Source organism: Vombatus ursinus, unplaced genomic scaffold (assembly GCF_900497805.2).
Source record: "Vombatus ursinus unplaced genomic scaffold, bare-nosed wombat genome assembly UNPS02009132.1, whole genome shotgun sequence".
Lineage (NCBI taxonomy): Eukaryota > Metazoa > Chordata > Mammalia > Diprotodontia > Vombatidae > Vombatus > Vombatus ursinus.
Window position 1 is genome coordinate 4,000,336 of NW_020948910.1, and position 15,867 is coordinate 4,016,202.

Genomic DNA, 15,867 nt, shown 5'->3' on the forward strand with positions numbered 1-15,867 from the left:
CTACTACTGTTTGTATTTAGTCAAATACAGCTACTTTTCCTGATTTCATTTCCTTGTGTGTCATTTTTACTTCCTCATATAGCACATACTAAGTTATTGAGCAGAGATGTGGTGGTTCCATGTACATTACTATCAGTGATGATGATAGACCTCTACAAAACACTACTGGTACGTTTCCTCTCTAGTTATTTTCTTCCAGTTTTATCTTCAAATGTTTTCAGGATAATATGCTTTAGTTGGTTTCACAAGCTTTGTCTAGGCTTGTTTTTTTCTCCTCCATTGCTTTATGCTTTTTTAAGAAGTTGATAATTCATAAAGTTAATACTCATGATTACCCATCATCTTCATCTGGAATGTTTTGCAAATAATTGTATATTTACATCATAAACCAGTATGGCTATTGGCTCTCATATCTTTTTGCTTGGTAAGAAGATCATATGTTTGCCAACTGAGGTGATTTTTTTGACTCTTTGGGTCTCTTTGTGGCAACTGTTTTATATCAGTAAAACTCTAATAAACAGTGATAATCAGAATTGACATCTTTACTTTTGTCCATTTCTAATTTTTCAGAAACAATGACTTGTTTGAATGCATTGGGTTGTAGCTGTTGTAATTTCATGGAGTACCTTCAACTAGACTTTTTTTTCTTTATTTTCATTTGTTACTGATTTTGATCTTTGACCAGACAGTGATCTAATGGCATGCAGTTGTTTCTGAAATGATTCCAATGACATTTTCTGTCAAAATATAACACATTTTATCTTTTATAATGGAATCTTGATGTTAGTTACATATTTAGTGCCTTCTGACCTTTTTGCAGTCCTCATCTTTCTTGACTTCTCTGAAGCCTGTTGATCACTTCCTTCTCCTTGATATTCTTTTCTCTAGGTTTCAGTAACACTGCTCTCTCGGTTCTTCTCCTACCTGTCTGATTGCTCGTTCTCAATTTCCTTTGCTGGATCTTAATTCAGGTTGTACCTGATAACTGTGGGTGCACTTCAAGACTCTGTCTAAGGTCTTCTCTTTTCTCGCTGTACAGTTTCTCTTGGTGATCTCATAAGCTCCCATGGATTCAATTATCATCTCAATGCAGATAATTCTCAGATCTATTTATTTATCCCTAGCTTCTTTCCTGACTGCCAGTTTCACTTCTACAACTATTCTATTGGACTTTTTTTTTTGGCGAGGCAATTGGGGTTAAGTGACTTGCCCAGGGTCACACAGCTAGTACCTGTCAAGTGTCTGGTGTGAGACCAGATTTGAACTCAAGTCCTCCTGACTCCAGGGCCGGTACTCTATGTACTGCATCATATAACTGCCCCATATTGGATGTATTGAATGGGATTTCCTATAGATATATTAAATTCAGTATATATCCAAAATTGAGCTCATTATCTTTTCCTCTAAACTTTCCTATCTCCTTTACTTCCCTATTACTGTCAAGGGTACCTCCATTTCCCCAGAAATGCAGGCTCACAAATTAGGTGTCATCCTTGACTCTTCATTCTCCCCCGTCCCCATATCCAATCTATTGCTAACTCCTGCTGATTCTACCTTCACAATTTTTCTCATATATGCCCCCTTCTCTACTAATATTGCCACCACCCTGGTGCAGGCCCTTATCACCTCACACCTGGACTATTGCTATAGCCTGTGGGTTCATTTCCATGTCTCAAGTCTCTCTACTCCAGTCCATCCTCCACTCAACTATCAAAGTACTCTTCCTTAAGTACAAATATGACCATTTCACTCCATACTCAGTAAACTCCAGTGGTTCCCTATGGCCTCTAGGATCAAATACAAAATCCTCTCTTTTGCTTTTAGAGCACTCCATTACCTAGCCCCTTCTTCCCTTTCTCATCTTCTACATACTCCTCCTTTCCATGTACTCTGTGATTCTGCACCACTAGCCTCTCTGCTATTCCTTATACAAGCTACTACATCTCCCAAATCTGAGTATTTTCACTAGCTACTCCCCTTGCCTGAAACTCTCTTCCTTCTCATCTTCACCTCTTGACTTCCCTGGCTTCCTTCAAGTCTCAAGACAGTAAAGGGAACAAAAATAAGGAAAAGCAGCAAGAGTAGACCAAGTAGACATATAGGAGATTCATACTGGAGGTGATACAATTATGAAGATGTTGAGGGCTTAGTTCAAGAGATATCTGAAGGAGGGGTAGACACCAAAAGAATGGGAAAAATTTGAACCGTATTAATTTAAAAAGTGTAAATGAGAGAATATTAATTACTATTGTCATACATGACAACTTTCTGATACATATTATATTATATTATATATATATTACATATCCTTTTTGGGAGAGAGAATCTATACATACGTTCTTGTTGAAGGTTAGTAGGGAAGAGACAGGTTTTTTACAAGCAGTATTGCATAAAAGAACACATCTTTATCATAATATGATTGACTGAAGGATGTAAAGAACATAAGTTCCCATTGTGATTATTGCTAGTTTTTTTTAGTATTTGATTTAGTTGAGCAAAATATCACCTAAAAGTCTCTCTTATAACAAAGTATCTCTCAGGAACACATTAAAATATTCAAGATTCCTTCAAAGATATGAGAACAGAACAAACTTATTTGACCCTCTGATCTTTAATATCTGACAAGAAATTAAACAGGGAGATACATGCTCACCAAACATGTTCACCACTTTCACAGAGGAGATTCAGTGTAAAGTGTAAGTCAAAAAGGGATATACTACAGATGTGGTTCTTTAGATGTTCCTGTTTGTGGATGACATTGTGGTAATTTTATCAAGCCCTGGAATATTACAGAGTCTCTTGGAAAAGGTCCATAACCATACAAGAGTTTTAGCCTTGATTTAAATCTACCTAGGAAATCACGGATGTAAGAAAAACCAAGCAGATGAAGAATATCTCTTGTTCATGTTATGGCATGCATTTAGATTGGTAACCTATTGAGCTCATTCAGTATACACAAACACATATTTATATGTATGTATGTGTTTGTGTATGCCCATTTAAAGACATTGCAAATGGACAAAAATTGGACCCAGTTTAAATGAGAGGAGAGCAGGCTGGAATGCTTCTGGAAATTGCAATTTGTTTACTCCAAACTTCTCCTTAAAGCAAAGTCCTATATTTAAAAAAATTAATATTATTCTATGGCTACAAATAATGGAATACCACAATCTCTGCAGAATTAAAAATTAATGTCATCCAGAGGGCAGTGGAGAGCTATATGGTGTTTGTGAACAAGTTGCAACACAAAACAGATAAGAAACTATGAACAAGAACCAAAATAAAGTATGTCACCAAAGATAGGTTTGGCAATAATAATAACGATGATGATAGCTAGCACTTACATAGTGCTTTAAGGTTTGCAAAATGCTTAGAAATTCCTTATTTTATCCTTACAATAACCCTGAGAGGCATGTGCTCTTATTATCCCTACTTTACAGATGAGGATACTGAGGCAGAGCTTAATTGACTTGTCTAAGGTTACTCAGCTAGTAAGTGTCCAAGGGTGGATTTGAACTCAGGCCTTCTTGACTCCTAGCATTCTATCCACTTTGCTACATAGTTCTGTGGATGGGCTGGTTATATGGTGAGAAGCAGGGATAACCAGTGTACAGCCTGTATACTCCACTGTTACCCTTGTAATGTTAGGAGAAAGTAAGGAAGGCCCCTAGCACATTAGGTGGACTTCTCTGTGGAAGACGTAGAGGAAGACGTGGGCAAGAGCTACACAGGATGGGCAGATGTTTAAACGTTGTCACCTAAATCATTGGAAGGAGCATCCACATGAATGAGAGCAGGAATACATTTGAGTATTTTGAGTTTCGTTGTTAACTCATCAAACTTGCTGTTCACGTACCCCATCCCCATCCCTATGGTTTTTTTCTGGATAAACTACTATCTAGCCATGCTTTCCCCATCTTGTAAGTGTCAACTTGATTTTTGAACCCAAGTGTATAAGATTTTTATCTATGTCTATCATGGTATACATGTTTATGGCTGTGTGTATATATATATGTATGTATGTGTATGTGCATATAGTTACATGTGCATACGCATATGTGTATATGTGTTTACACACACACACACACACACACACACACACACACACACACCGGAGTACAAACACCAAGAATGGATGATGACCTCAATTGAAAGTTAAATAGGAGAGTGGGTTGGATTGCATTTGGGAAATTGAGCAGTGCTATTAATTACCACACTCTTCTCTCTAAAACAAAGGCCCATCTTTTTAACATCAGTATTCTGTGATGCCGTATGGCTGTGAGTCATGGAATACCAGAGTCTAAAAACAAAGTTGAAGGTCATCCAAAGGGTAATGGAGGGCACATGGTAGGTATAAATAGACTGCAGCAATGGAGAATTATATTGGTTCTCCTATGTATTTATATGAATTAATGCTATCCCTGAGTAACCTGTTCTACTTGAATTGATTCTCAGAAGAAGCATCATCTGGGAGATCCTCCAGATGGCAAAATTCTTAGGTGAAGATATTGTGTCTTTCTTTGGGTCAGAGGAGACCCAGGAGCTACCATTAGGTGGTGAGAATGAGACAAAAGATGCCATTAGTACCGGTACCATATCTGGGAAAGAGTGAAGTGCTCTCACATCTGGGCTATTTAAATGATCTCTCCACCACCTCCCTGAGCCCTTTTTTTTAAAAAAAAAATTAAATTAATTAATCAATTTCTTTACATGTAACTGAAAGTGATATACGTAAGTTATTTACAACTGTGTAATAATGTGTTGCAAAATAAATTATCTAGAAGGCAGAAAAAGTACATTGTTAATGTATATAAAAACTGTACAGCATTTATGGGATACATTTTTATATGAGTATTAGCTTTGTAATGCTTTCAAGTTATGTTCTCAGAAAGAGAAACAAAATGCCCAAGATTAAAGGAAAGATATATAAACCACATGGATTTGACTCCATTAAAAACACAATTGGCCAAGTCCTAGCTCTGGGTCATCACTTGCCCCTCAACTTCTGGAGGGGTCAGATGGCACTGCGTGGGCCCTTGCTCAACACAAGCATCCACAGCCCTGCTATCTGAAAAAATGGGGACCAGTGGCCCCAAGCCCTTTTAATTCTAAGAAATAACCAAAATTATGTTTAATTAAATATTTAGTATTTGTCAAAACTAAGAGTGTTTTTTTAATGAAATTTATAATGCTGTAGAGTTCATTTAAAAAATTACTGTATACACAGTGCATTGGAACTTGTATATAATCACTACATACTTCAAGGATCCATAATTTTTATTATTTTGAGTGCTTCCTCAACTAAATAGATCACAATCCTTCTACATCTTAGTGAACTCTCTTTTGAGTGCTGAGATTGAAGGATTCATTGCATGCTGGACCCTCTAGTGAGGCAAATAGCTAGGTTGGTTCTTGGACAGTAGACATAATGTGTTACCTGGATTGTACTTGACATCTTTTCAGCTTAGTAGGACCTTTCAGCACTTATACTGTAATAATAGATGAAACATTTATTAAAAATGGCTATAAAGGTTAATATATCCTTTGATAAATCAGTCACTTCTGTATCAATGTGAGGCAGAATAGGATTTTAGTGGAGGAATCAATATACATACTGTATTTATACTTATTTTTTATGATTTAGAGTTTCATTTTTATGATTGAAAATGCTCAAAAGAGTTTCTAGTTAACATCTTTGTTTTTATATCTTATTGATTATATGGTTACATAGAATCTGAAAGATAAACAGAACTTTATAGGTCATCTTGTCCAATCCAACATAGAAATCCCCTTTAGGGAATCCCTCACAAGTCTATCATCTGCTTTAAGATTTCCAGTGACACAGGTTTTAATAGTTGGAATGACTAAAAACGTTAGCTCTAATTTGATAAAATGTAACCAAAAATTTTAGGCTTTCAATAGAAGACAGTGGTAGTCTATTAGTACTAGACCAGCAGTCTTATTTGAAGCAGAGTTCTTGATCAGGAACAAAACTCCAATGATATCTTTGTTCCAATGGGAAAGTTTGATCACTTAATGGTTTGTTTCCAGAAAAAAAGGGAGAGTTGCCTATAATCTATTTGAGTTTTCACTCCGCTACAGAAACAACCTCATTAATTTCTGTTTCTTAGAGATACATTTCATTATAATTTCTTTTTGGAAGAAAAATAAAGTTTGAAATTATACTGCAGTAGATTCAGCCCCTGCTGGTAGTTTTGATAGTTTGTGTGAAACAGGACTGATGTGTTTTGAAATCTGCTCCTGCTTTGGTGATGTGTGAAGTCAGTGCTATAGACTATAATGGTAACACCTTTTCCTTTGCAATGTTCAAAGAGATTATAACTGCAAGCTTGAAAATTGCTATTAAACATCTGGGAACAAAATTCTTAAGGCAAGTGAGTACTAGGGTCCTCAAGAGGAGAGAGTGTAAAAATATGGCATAGTCATAAATCTGTTCAGTTCCTAAATCCCAATGTAACATATATAGGACCTAATTTGTAGGTCTCCTGAACTTTCTGTGGGACTACTTTAGGGCAAAACATAGTCATCTGAAGAATTCTTTATTTTAAGTTTTGAGATTATCATGAACATTTCTCTAGTAAACTTTGACTAGAGTTTACTTTTTTTTTTCATTTTTCCTAATATTACTGATCTGTTTCTCCTAATCCCAGTCCTTTCACACAATATTTTAGCTAAGGGCAGTGGACCACTCTCCTCATAGGAGCTCTCATATTCATCTTCTCTTTACCTTGCCCATGACTACCATACTAGTTCGGGTACCCATTGCCTTTTGCCTAGACTGTTGTAACTAGTATCCTAACCAGTCTCCTTACTTTGACTGCTTCTTTCTAGTCTGTCTGGTGCATGGTACCCGAATTAATCTTCTGATTATGACATTTCCCGGATCAAAAATCTTCAGTGGTTTCTCATTGTCTGTTCCATAAACTTCAGAATCCTTAGGCTGGTTTTAAAGGTCTCTTATTCTAGCCTACCTTTCCAGCTTTGTCATATACTGTTTCCTCTCAGCCAAACTGAAATATATGCTGTTCTTATGCATGTCTCTTTTATTCTGGCTGTATTAACACTACACTTATACCTGGAATGCCCTCTCTCTTCCCTTAATTTCTTCCTGTTGTCAACCTACTGACCTTTCAGGGTTCAGCACAGATGCCACCTCCTCCATGAAACCTTCCCTGATTTCTTCAAATGAAAGTCCTATTTGTTTCTGTGTCTCTGCTTCCCTTTCTTCCTCCCTTTCTCCCTCTTTCTGTCTCTTCTCCCCCTCCATGATCTCTTAGCACTTTGTACACTTCAATTATATTCTAAAGTGTTATTTTTGTTTTATAAAGTATTGTATTTATTTATACACATATTTATTAAATTAAATTTTATAAAGTATACTATTTGTACATATGTCTTATCATTTCTATAAGATTTTTGAAAGTTCTATGAAGGTTAGAACCTGTCTGACTTTTCTTTAACTTTATACATTCAAAGAAGAGAGATGGGGGGATTCAAAGGCCTCTCCTAAAAGTAGAATGGTTAGAGCAATTAATTCTTTAAAGAGTGTTATACTGACAGTCAGAATGGTTAGTTTTCCTCAAGGCAATCTTTGTAGGAAGGGGAATGCATGAGAGTCTGTTCTCACACCTGATAACTGAGTGCTTGCCTTCTAGTATTCATAGTCTAAGCTCTCTCATCGTATCATGGGCACAGGGCCCAGGCTCTAAGGAACCAGGATCTCAGCTGAGGCAGATCTAATTTGGGATTAAAAGGGTTCATTCTTTGATCATCTTCACTTCTCAGAGCATTTGGTGAATAACTATTTGTTTATGGTTCTATGCTAGGTCCTGTTCAAATCTAGTTAGATATACAGTATCCCCACTACCCTCTCTAGGAACTTTATAAGCAAAGATAGATAAGGACACTGACAGTGATATTGTTGCTATGTTTTCATAGCTTCAGAAAACTGAAAAATTTGGTTATTTTTCTGAAGTTTTTAAAAGGAGAGAAAATTGAAGAAAGACACAGTTTATAAATTTACTTTTTAAATAAGCCCATTGAAAATGAATTTAATAGGCAGGTGAGTAAAGTGGGAGTAATACTTTGCCAGAAATTACTAACACTACTTCAAAAAGTTGGAGAAAATTTCCTAGAAGATGTGAGATTTCAGACCTGCTTGATTGTAGAGATAAATCTCAAGAACTGAACAGATAAGGTAGGTTATTGCAGACTATGTGTATACTTTGAGATAATTTGTGGAAATTAGATGACAGCCTAAAAATGGACATGTTATATGTTACCATAATAAGGAAGATAGATTACTTGATATATGACAAAACAACAGCTTTTTCTGAGAGGACTTTGCCTAGTAGAGGTGACAAGACCTATGTACAAATTTTTTGTAGGTGCTTAATGTTGCTGGGTAATATTCTTTGTGCATCTGTGCGTTTGTGTTCCCATGTGATTTTCCCTTTGTGCTCTGTTATTCTGTACCCTTTTATTGTATATGCTCTTGAGGACGTCTGGCAGCTAAGTGGCACAGTGGATAGAGTGTTGGGACTGGAGTGAGGAAAACCTGAGTTCAAATCTGTCCTTATACACTTATTAGTTGTATGACCCTGGGTAAGTCACCTAACCCTGTTTACCTCAGTTTCCTCATCTATAAAATGAGCTGGAGAAGGAAATAGCAAACCACTCCAATATCTTTGCCAAGAAAATCCCCAAAAAGGGTTCATGAAGAGTCGGACATGATTGAAAATTACTAAACAACAACAACTTGAGGAAGTCCAGTTTGCTAGGCTATTGTAATTTGCCTGGAATTTTAGGTACAAAATACAACCAGGAGTTTGGTGCTACCCACTTTGACACAAGGTTACTGATAGCTAGATCCTTAACAAAGTTTTATTTTCATTGTGGAAGTGCCTGTGTGAGAGATCATCAGAGCTTGACAGCATGTTCCTTGGAAGAAAATGATGGGATAATTGAGCCAATAGATGACAGAAGAAATCAGATAGTTTTCATAGGACAGACATTATTGGGATCCCCAGTCCCCTGATGATGAGTCCTGTGACTGAGAGTGTTCTCAGACTATGTCTTATAATTTTATGTATATGCATGCCTATTACCAATTATCCCTTGGATGTCAGACAACATGAGTACACAAATTGATATAGGATGCATCAAGGAGACAGATAATACAACTCGCCAGAGGGCAATTAGGACAGCAAATAAATTCATAAAAGAAGAAAGAATATACCCAGGGGTACCCACCACCACATCCAAGCTGCTGTGCTTTGCCTAGAGTCCTTACCTATCTGATCTAGTTCTAGTTTCATATATAATTATTTGCAGCTTGCAGAATATTATGCATAGTTTCCTAAAGAATATGCCAGCACTGTACCTTCTTTCTACTTAACTGGTCTACTACAGGTGTGAGTAGAAGGATTGAAGCAGTTAGTTAATTTTTAGTAGCTGTAGCACATTGGAAACCTTTTGAGGAAAACTCCAATGAACTGTGCGTGGAAACTGCATACTCTTCACCTTTGTCTCGTTGAAATATCTATCTTTGTATTTTCTTGAGTTTTCATTAGAATCTTCTGTTTCTTATTTTTGTAGATGGTGGATCTCAGAGTGAATATTGTTTATCAGTTCTTTAATCTTTACCTAGGAAGAAGTAGAGCTGAGCTGTACCCCACCTTCACCTCTGCCCTATATATACATGTCCTCTACACAGATCTGGAAAATTCACCAGACTAAATCTTGATTGAAAAAATCCAGGAAAAAAATTCCATTGAGTTATTTTTCTTAGTCCAGGTTGGCAAAGGGAGACATACAGAGAGGTCTATGTACATAGAGGACAAGGTCTAGCTAGGAACAACCATGCAGAACTTTCCAAAGCAGGGAGAAGCAGTGTACAAGGGTAAGAAGTCCTAAATCCAAATGGAGAAGTCTGACCTTGTGAACAGGAACAGGTATCAACTGGTACATAGCTAACTAACTATCCAGGGCACACCTCTAGGACAGACTGAGGAAGAGGTCTACACCTACAGGTAGGATAAAGAGTGGTTGTGGATCCTAGGCTGTGTACTGAGCTAGGAACCATTTCAGAAGTAAGCTGCATTTGTGTTGTACTAACTACAGGAGAGGAAAGTCTTGGTTTTAGCCACTAGCCCACTTTGAAGCTTTCAGGGCAGGAGTCCCAGACCAAGGGGATCCTGTAGTTCTGTTACTCTGAACCAGTGGAGCTTTCTGGCTATTTAATAGTGGCTGAGTCCAAATAGGATGAATCCACAGATTTGTTGCTAAGACTTAAACCCAGGTAGGAACTTAAAGGGCTCAGAACAGGATAATGATCATATTTAGCCCTGAATCAGGCCACAATTCTGAAAGTTTGCAGGTCCTAATCTGTCTCTGAAATCTAATAGCACAGTTCTCAATATTCCCAAAAGAGCAGTAAAAGTACCCCAAGAGGAGACCCAAGTTCAGCCAAGATATTACCTCCAGAAGTACACAGAACCTAGTTTGAAGTCAGGAAATAGGTTGGAAGAATGAGCAAACAGGAAAAGGATCCCACCATTAAAAATTATTATGGTGATAGGGATGCTCAAAACTAGAAGAAAAGAATTACTTCAAAACATTTATAAGCAAAGGCTCAAAGAAAAATACAACTTGGGCACAAAGTCAACTAGAATTCCTGGAAAAACATGAAGCAAGAGTTTGAAAATAAAATTAAGAATTTCTAAAATAAATTAAATGAGGCTGCTAGAGGAAAAAATAGGAAAAGAAACAAGAGAAAGCCTTGGAAAGGGAATTAACAGCTTGGCCTAAGAGTTATAAAATCTTAATCAAGCAATAAATTCTCTAAAAATTAGAATTGATGAAATAAGGCAAAGTCAAAAGACTGCAAAGAAAAGAGTCCAGACATATTTCAAGAAACATGAAAGAAAACTACCCAAATCTCTTAGAACCAAAGAGCAAAGTGGAAATAGAAAGAATTCACTAGTCACATCCTGAAGGAAACCCCAGAATGATCACTACCAGGAACATTATAGCCAAAATCCAGAGTTTCTAGGTAAAAGGGAAAAAAAATATTGTTAGCAGCCAGAGAGAATGCAAGTACTGAAGAGCCATCACATGTCAACATCATACACCATGATCAAGTAGTAGAGAGCTTAGAATATGGAATTCTAGGAGGCAAAGAATATAGGGTTACAGCTAAGAATTACTTAAAGAACAAAAACTGGGTATTATTATCTTACAGGCAAGAAAATAGACCTTTAATGAAATAAAAGACTTCCAAGCATTCCTGATAAAAAGACCAGAGCTATGTAGGAACTTTGAAGTTCAGACACAGGAGTTAAAGAGAAACATTAAAAAAAAAAAGTAAATACAAATGAATAATGAGAAAGTATTAAACAAGGATAAATAATTTACATTCTAACGTGGGGACATTGTGTCCACTGCAAATCATATCATTGTCAGGGATCATATAAGGAGTCTAATTAGACAGAAGTCCCAAAAGTCCTTGTTATGATGATCTTAAAAGAAGAATGGAAGGGGAAGGGAAGAGGAATACACTAGGAGGGGAAAAAAGAGGAGAGGTGGGGAAAATTATCACACATAATTGGGGTGGGCAAGGAGAAGTTTATACAAAAAAGGAGGGAAGAGATGATGGCAGCAGATGATACTTGATCTTTACTCTCACCTGAATTGGTCAAAGGACAAAAGAATGTAAATGCACAGTTCAGCACAGAAATACATTTCACTAAATAGGGAAACAGGAGAGAAAGGGGAGAACAGAAAAGAGGGGAATAAGAAGGATGGTAGATTAAAGAAAGGATTATTCTCAAAGCAAACAAACTCTAAGATTGTACAAAAATATTTATAGTAGCCTTTTTTATGGTGGCAAATAATTGGAAGCTTAGCGGATGGCATCAATTGGGGAATGTCTGGGCAAATTATGGTATGAGGATGTGGTGGAATGTGTTTTAGGAAGTGATAAAGGGGATGATTTCAGAAAGCCTGGGAAGACTTGTATGAATTGTTGTTGAGTGAAGTGAGCAGAACAATTGCAGGTGAACAATTTATATACTAGCAACAACATTGTAAAAACAAACAACTTTCAACGACTTACGAACTCTGATCAGTACAGTGACCAACTTCAGTTCCAGATGTCTCATAATGAAACATGTTACCCTCTTCCTGATAGAGAGATGATAAATTCAAATTACAACTTGAGAAACATTTTATTTTGGGGCATGGTTAATGCATAAATTTGTTTTGCTTGACTTCGTATGTTTATAATAGGGGTTTTGTTTTTCCTTCTCATTGGGGGTGGGGGAAGAAAAGGTGGATTTTTGTTGTTTGAAAAAAATAAAATTAAATGTAAAAAATCTTTATCTAGACAAGGCATGACAGTTTTTCTATGTTATGAGCAGCCTTATGAAAATCCTGATATATGAATGAATAGAATGTAGAGGTATGAGTAACTGTGATTTGGGTTTTGAAATTTTTTCTTATACCCAAATTTCTAGTTCTGTTATAGCTGAGGTAAGAAGGCATAACAGGATAGCATATATGTTAATGGTAGAGATGAATTTTAGAGGAGTTTTTCCAAACTTAACAAAAATAATCCACAAGTACCAGAAAAGTAGTCCATCACCAGGCCCATATTCAGTCTATAAAGCAGTAGAGTAAAACTCAAATAGAATTGGGGGCCATTAAACCATATATAAGGATCCCTATGGACTGCACATTGACTTAGAAAACCACATATTAACATTATCTATGTTTTATTGTGTTTTTATTTTTAAAAATATTTCCTATTACATTTTAATCTGTTTCCTGCCACACTGAGGAATGTTATGGGCTGCATGCATTTTTGATACCTCTTCTATAAAGCATAACAAGATCTGCCAGAGCTAGCTTTTCTGTTAGAGCCTTTGCAAACCCAGGGATTATTTCCACACCACTGGGAGGCTTGAGATGAGGACTTTGGTGGAAGGCACTTCTTTTTTTTTTTTCTTTTTAGGCAATTGGGATTAAGTGACTTGTCCAGGGTCACACAGCTAGTGTCAAGTGTTTGATCTGAAGCCGGATTTGAACTCAGGTCCTCCTTACTTCAGGGCCACTGCTCTATCCACTGCACCACCTAGCTGCCTAATACTTCCTTTCTAATAAGAAGAACAGCACCTTCTTAATTAAAGGGACATTTTGCATAATGGGCTTTAAAGGTAATTTTTTTCTGTGAATGAGATGATTCTTTTCTCCCATGCAAAGGATTCCTAATATTCTTTTGGTAACATTTTAATAAATACTAATGTTATGTGGAAGTGACCCTGGTTTCTTGAAGGTTATGTCAATGGGACAGAAACTCTGGAATTACTATCAAGGTGAAGAGATTGTTCAATCAATAGATGATAGATAGATGATAGAGCAAGCATTTTTAAAAAGTGCTATGTGCCAGGCACTATGCTAAGTTTTAGAGGTACAAGGACAAGAAAACAAGGTGGTATTATTTTCAAGATGCTTACATGCTAATAGGGTTAGGTTGATCATAAAGGGAGAGCTAGAAATCAGATGGAGATGGGTTGGATTGGGAGTGTCATAACAGGGGCAAGGCATCTAATTGGGAATGGAATAGTCCAGAGAATGAGTTGAACTAGTGGGAGTGGAGGTGGGGGTAGTAATGTGAGCATGGTGGCTGGAGTGCCTCAAGAAACAGCATTCCTGGGCAGGGATTCAGCAGTCAGAGAGCAAGCCTCAAGGTAGAGTTATCACTACATGGGTAAGGCATCTGGTGGGAGATAGAATAATCTAGAGAGTGAATTGAGCTGGCAATGAAGATGGAAAGGCTTTGAGTATAGGTGTGTAGTTATGGGTTACATTCTTATAATTTAGGGATCAGTCAGTCAAAGTTAGGCAAGGCTTATCAACTGATTGGTTAAGGTGATTAACTTTTTTGGCCATAACAATTCTCAAAGTTGTGTACTGAGTCTTAGCAGGGTTATTAACTAGATCAGTGGAGATAATGCCCATATTGAGTAAATCATGGATCATTGAATTATGCACAGTAAATAATTTAAACTTGAATAGCAAAATATAATTTATCTTTGATATTACTGTGTAGATATGAAAAGGATTAAGGTAAAGTATAACTATTCTGAAAATAATAATTCAAATTTTTATTCTTTTGTTGAAGACTGAAAATGTCAACTTATATTTATTGAAGCTCTCAAACTAATTTAGTTTAATAAAGTAACATGCCAAAAAGAAAGGGCCATTATTTTAATTTTTAAAATTTTAGGATAGTTTCTCCCTTATGTTGTTGTTCATTAACTAGAAAAAAATATCAAGAAGTATTACTTATTGTAAGTACTTGTTGGTGTATGCTTATCATAGAAACCCCTCAATTTCTTTTTGTCTTCAACCTGTGCTGTTGGTTCAGTATGCCCCCAGTGTGATTCTAATCATCATGTGGTAGTGATTAGAAATTTGGCTAGCCTAGGGTATTTGCTTTCTTTGTAGTAAGTCATGTAAGAAAATGAAAGAAGACAATGTAGAGGCCAAGTCTTTCATAAAAAAAAAACACAAAACCTGTTTGGCTGTACGAATTCTATCAGTATTTCTCACTGAATTTTCTCAAAGTGGAACAATTCTCTGAGAGAACTAATTATTTTCTTCTGTGTTGTCAAATAAAATGATCTCTTTCGCTTCCTCTTGGCTAAAATGGATATTCAGATGACAATCCTAAAGGTTGAAAAAAGCTTGTTCAGTACTCTGAAAGAGAACATAGTCCAAGAAAATTCCTTTCACTTGATTTCCCATGAATGGATTTTTACATTAGCTTTGTTCTAGTTAAATTCAGGAGATTAACTGGTAGTCCAGCATTGGTTATACAGTGTTTTCCTTTCTTCAAGCATTCATATATGCAGTGTCATGGGTTTAATAAACATGAAATGAAGTACATAATGAGTCTTATGTTTAAAAATAAAATCTCTTTTGTAATTTTTGAGAATTTTACAGATTATAAGATTTTCAAACTGTTCAGATGTATTTAAGTGTAGAAAAATCACACAGAAAAGCTATATAGGATTCAGTTTTCTCCTTCAAGCTTAGAAGAATATATGTTCAATTGGGTTTTGAAAGAAAATAATTCCCACCTTTACTTTGCTAATTCTTCTATCCAGGTCAATTTTTGTTAAAAACAACAGTGTATTTTCACATTTTTCCATCTTTACTCTGGATATATAGTAGAAATCTTAGTCACACTACCATTTAAGACCTGTAACAGACATCTTTGGGAAATTATTGATAGAGTGGAGTATTTTTACTTTTTTGTAGTCTTTATATTGGCTCTCCCTTGGCTAAAGCTATGCATGAATACTTTGGAACTTTGCAACAAAGAGATTCTGCTAAAACTCCAAGAGAGGCAGCATGGCTTAAGTGGAGAGAGCCAACATTGGAGTCAGGAAGACCTAGGTTAAAGTCCTTCCTCTGATGCCTGTTAGATGTACAACTGTATGTACTCCACTTAGCCTCTCAATGCCATGGTGAATTCTCTAAGACTGTACAGATAAGTTGCTGGTCTGCATTGGTGAATGGAGTTTCCATACTAGGAGTTGCCGGCACTGATGAAACCACAGGTTTGGATTTTTAAAAAATTCATTTAACAATAACAACCTTCTGCAGAATTTTGTTGAAATAGATGTCAGCTAAATTTTTATTTCATGTTAAATTCTGTCCCTATATTTCTATATCACTTCTTTACCTACTAAGAGAATTTAATCTTTTTTTTTTTTTAAATTTGTGATGGGAAGTTTTCGTCTTCTTGTATTTGAGTTGTTTTCCAGTAAGTGGTTGGGG

General features: G+C 36.2%; 1 protein-coding gene across 7 annotated transcripts in view; it reads left to right on the top strand.

Moving 5' to 3' along the window:
• The window catches only part of PLAGL1 (PLAG1 like zinc finger 1), a 138,121-nt gene that overhangs the window by 43,551 nt on the left and 78,703 nt on the right, over nt 1–15,867 (top strand). Inside the window, exon 3 of one of the 7 annotated variants that reach the window (XM_027850761.1) lies at nt 83–168. The exons of 5 other annotated variants lie outside the window; for them this stretch is intronic. The gene's annotated coding sequence lies outside the window, so the exon portion shown is untranslated. Of the gene's footprint in view, nt 1–82; nt 169–13,145; nt 13,236–15,867 lie in introns of those variants that run through there. One more of the 7 variants, XM_027850762.1, reaches the window with a different exon arrangement.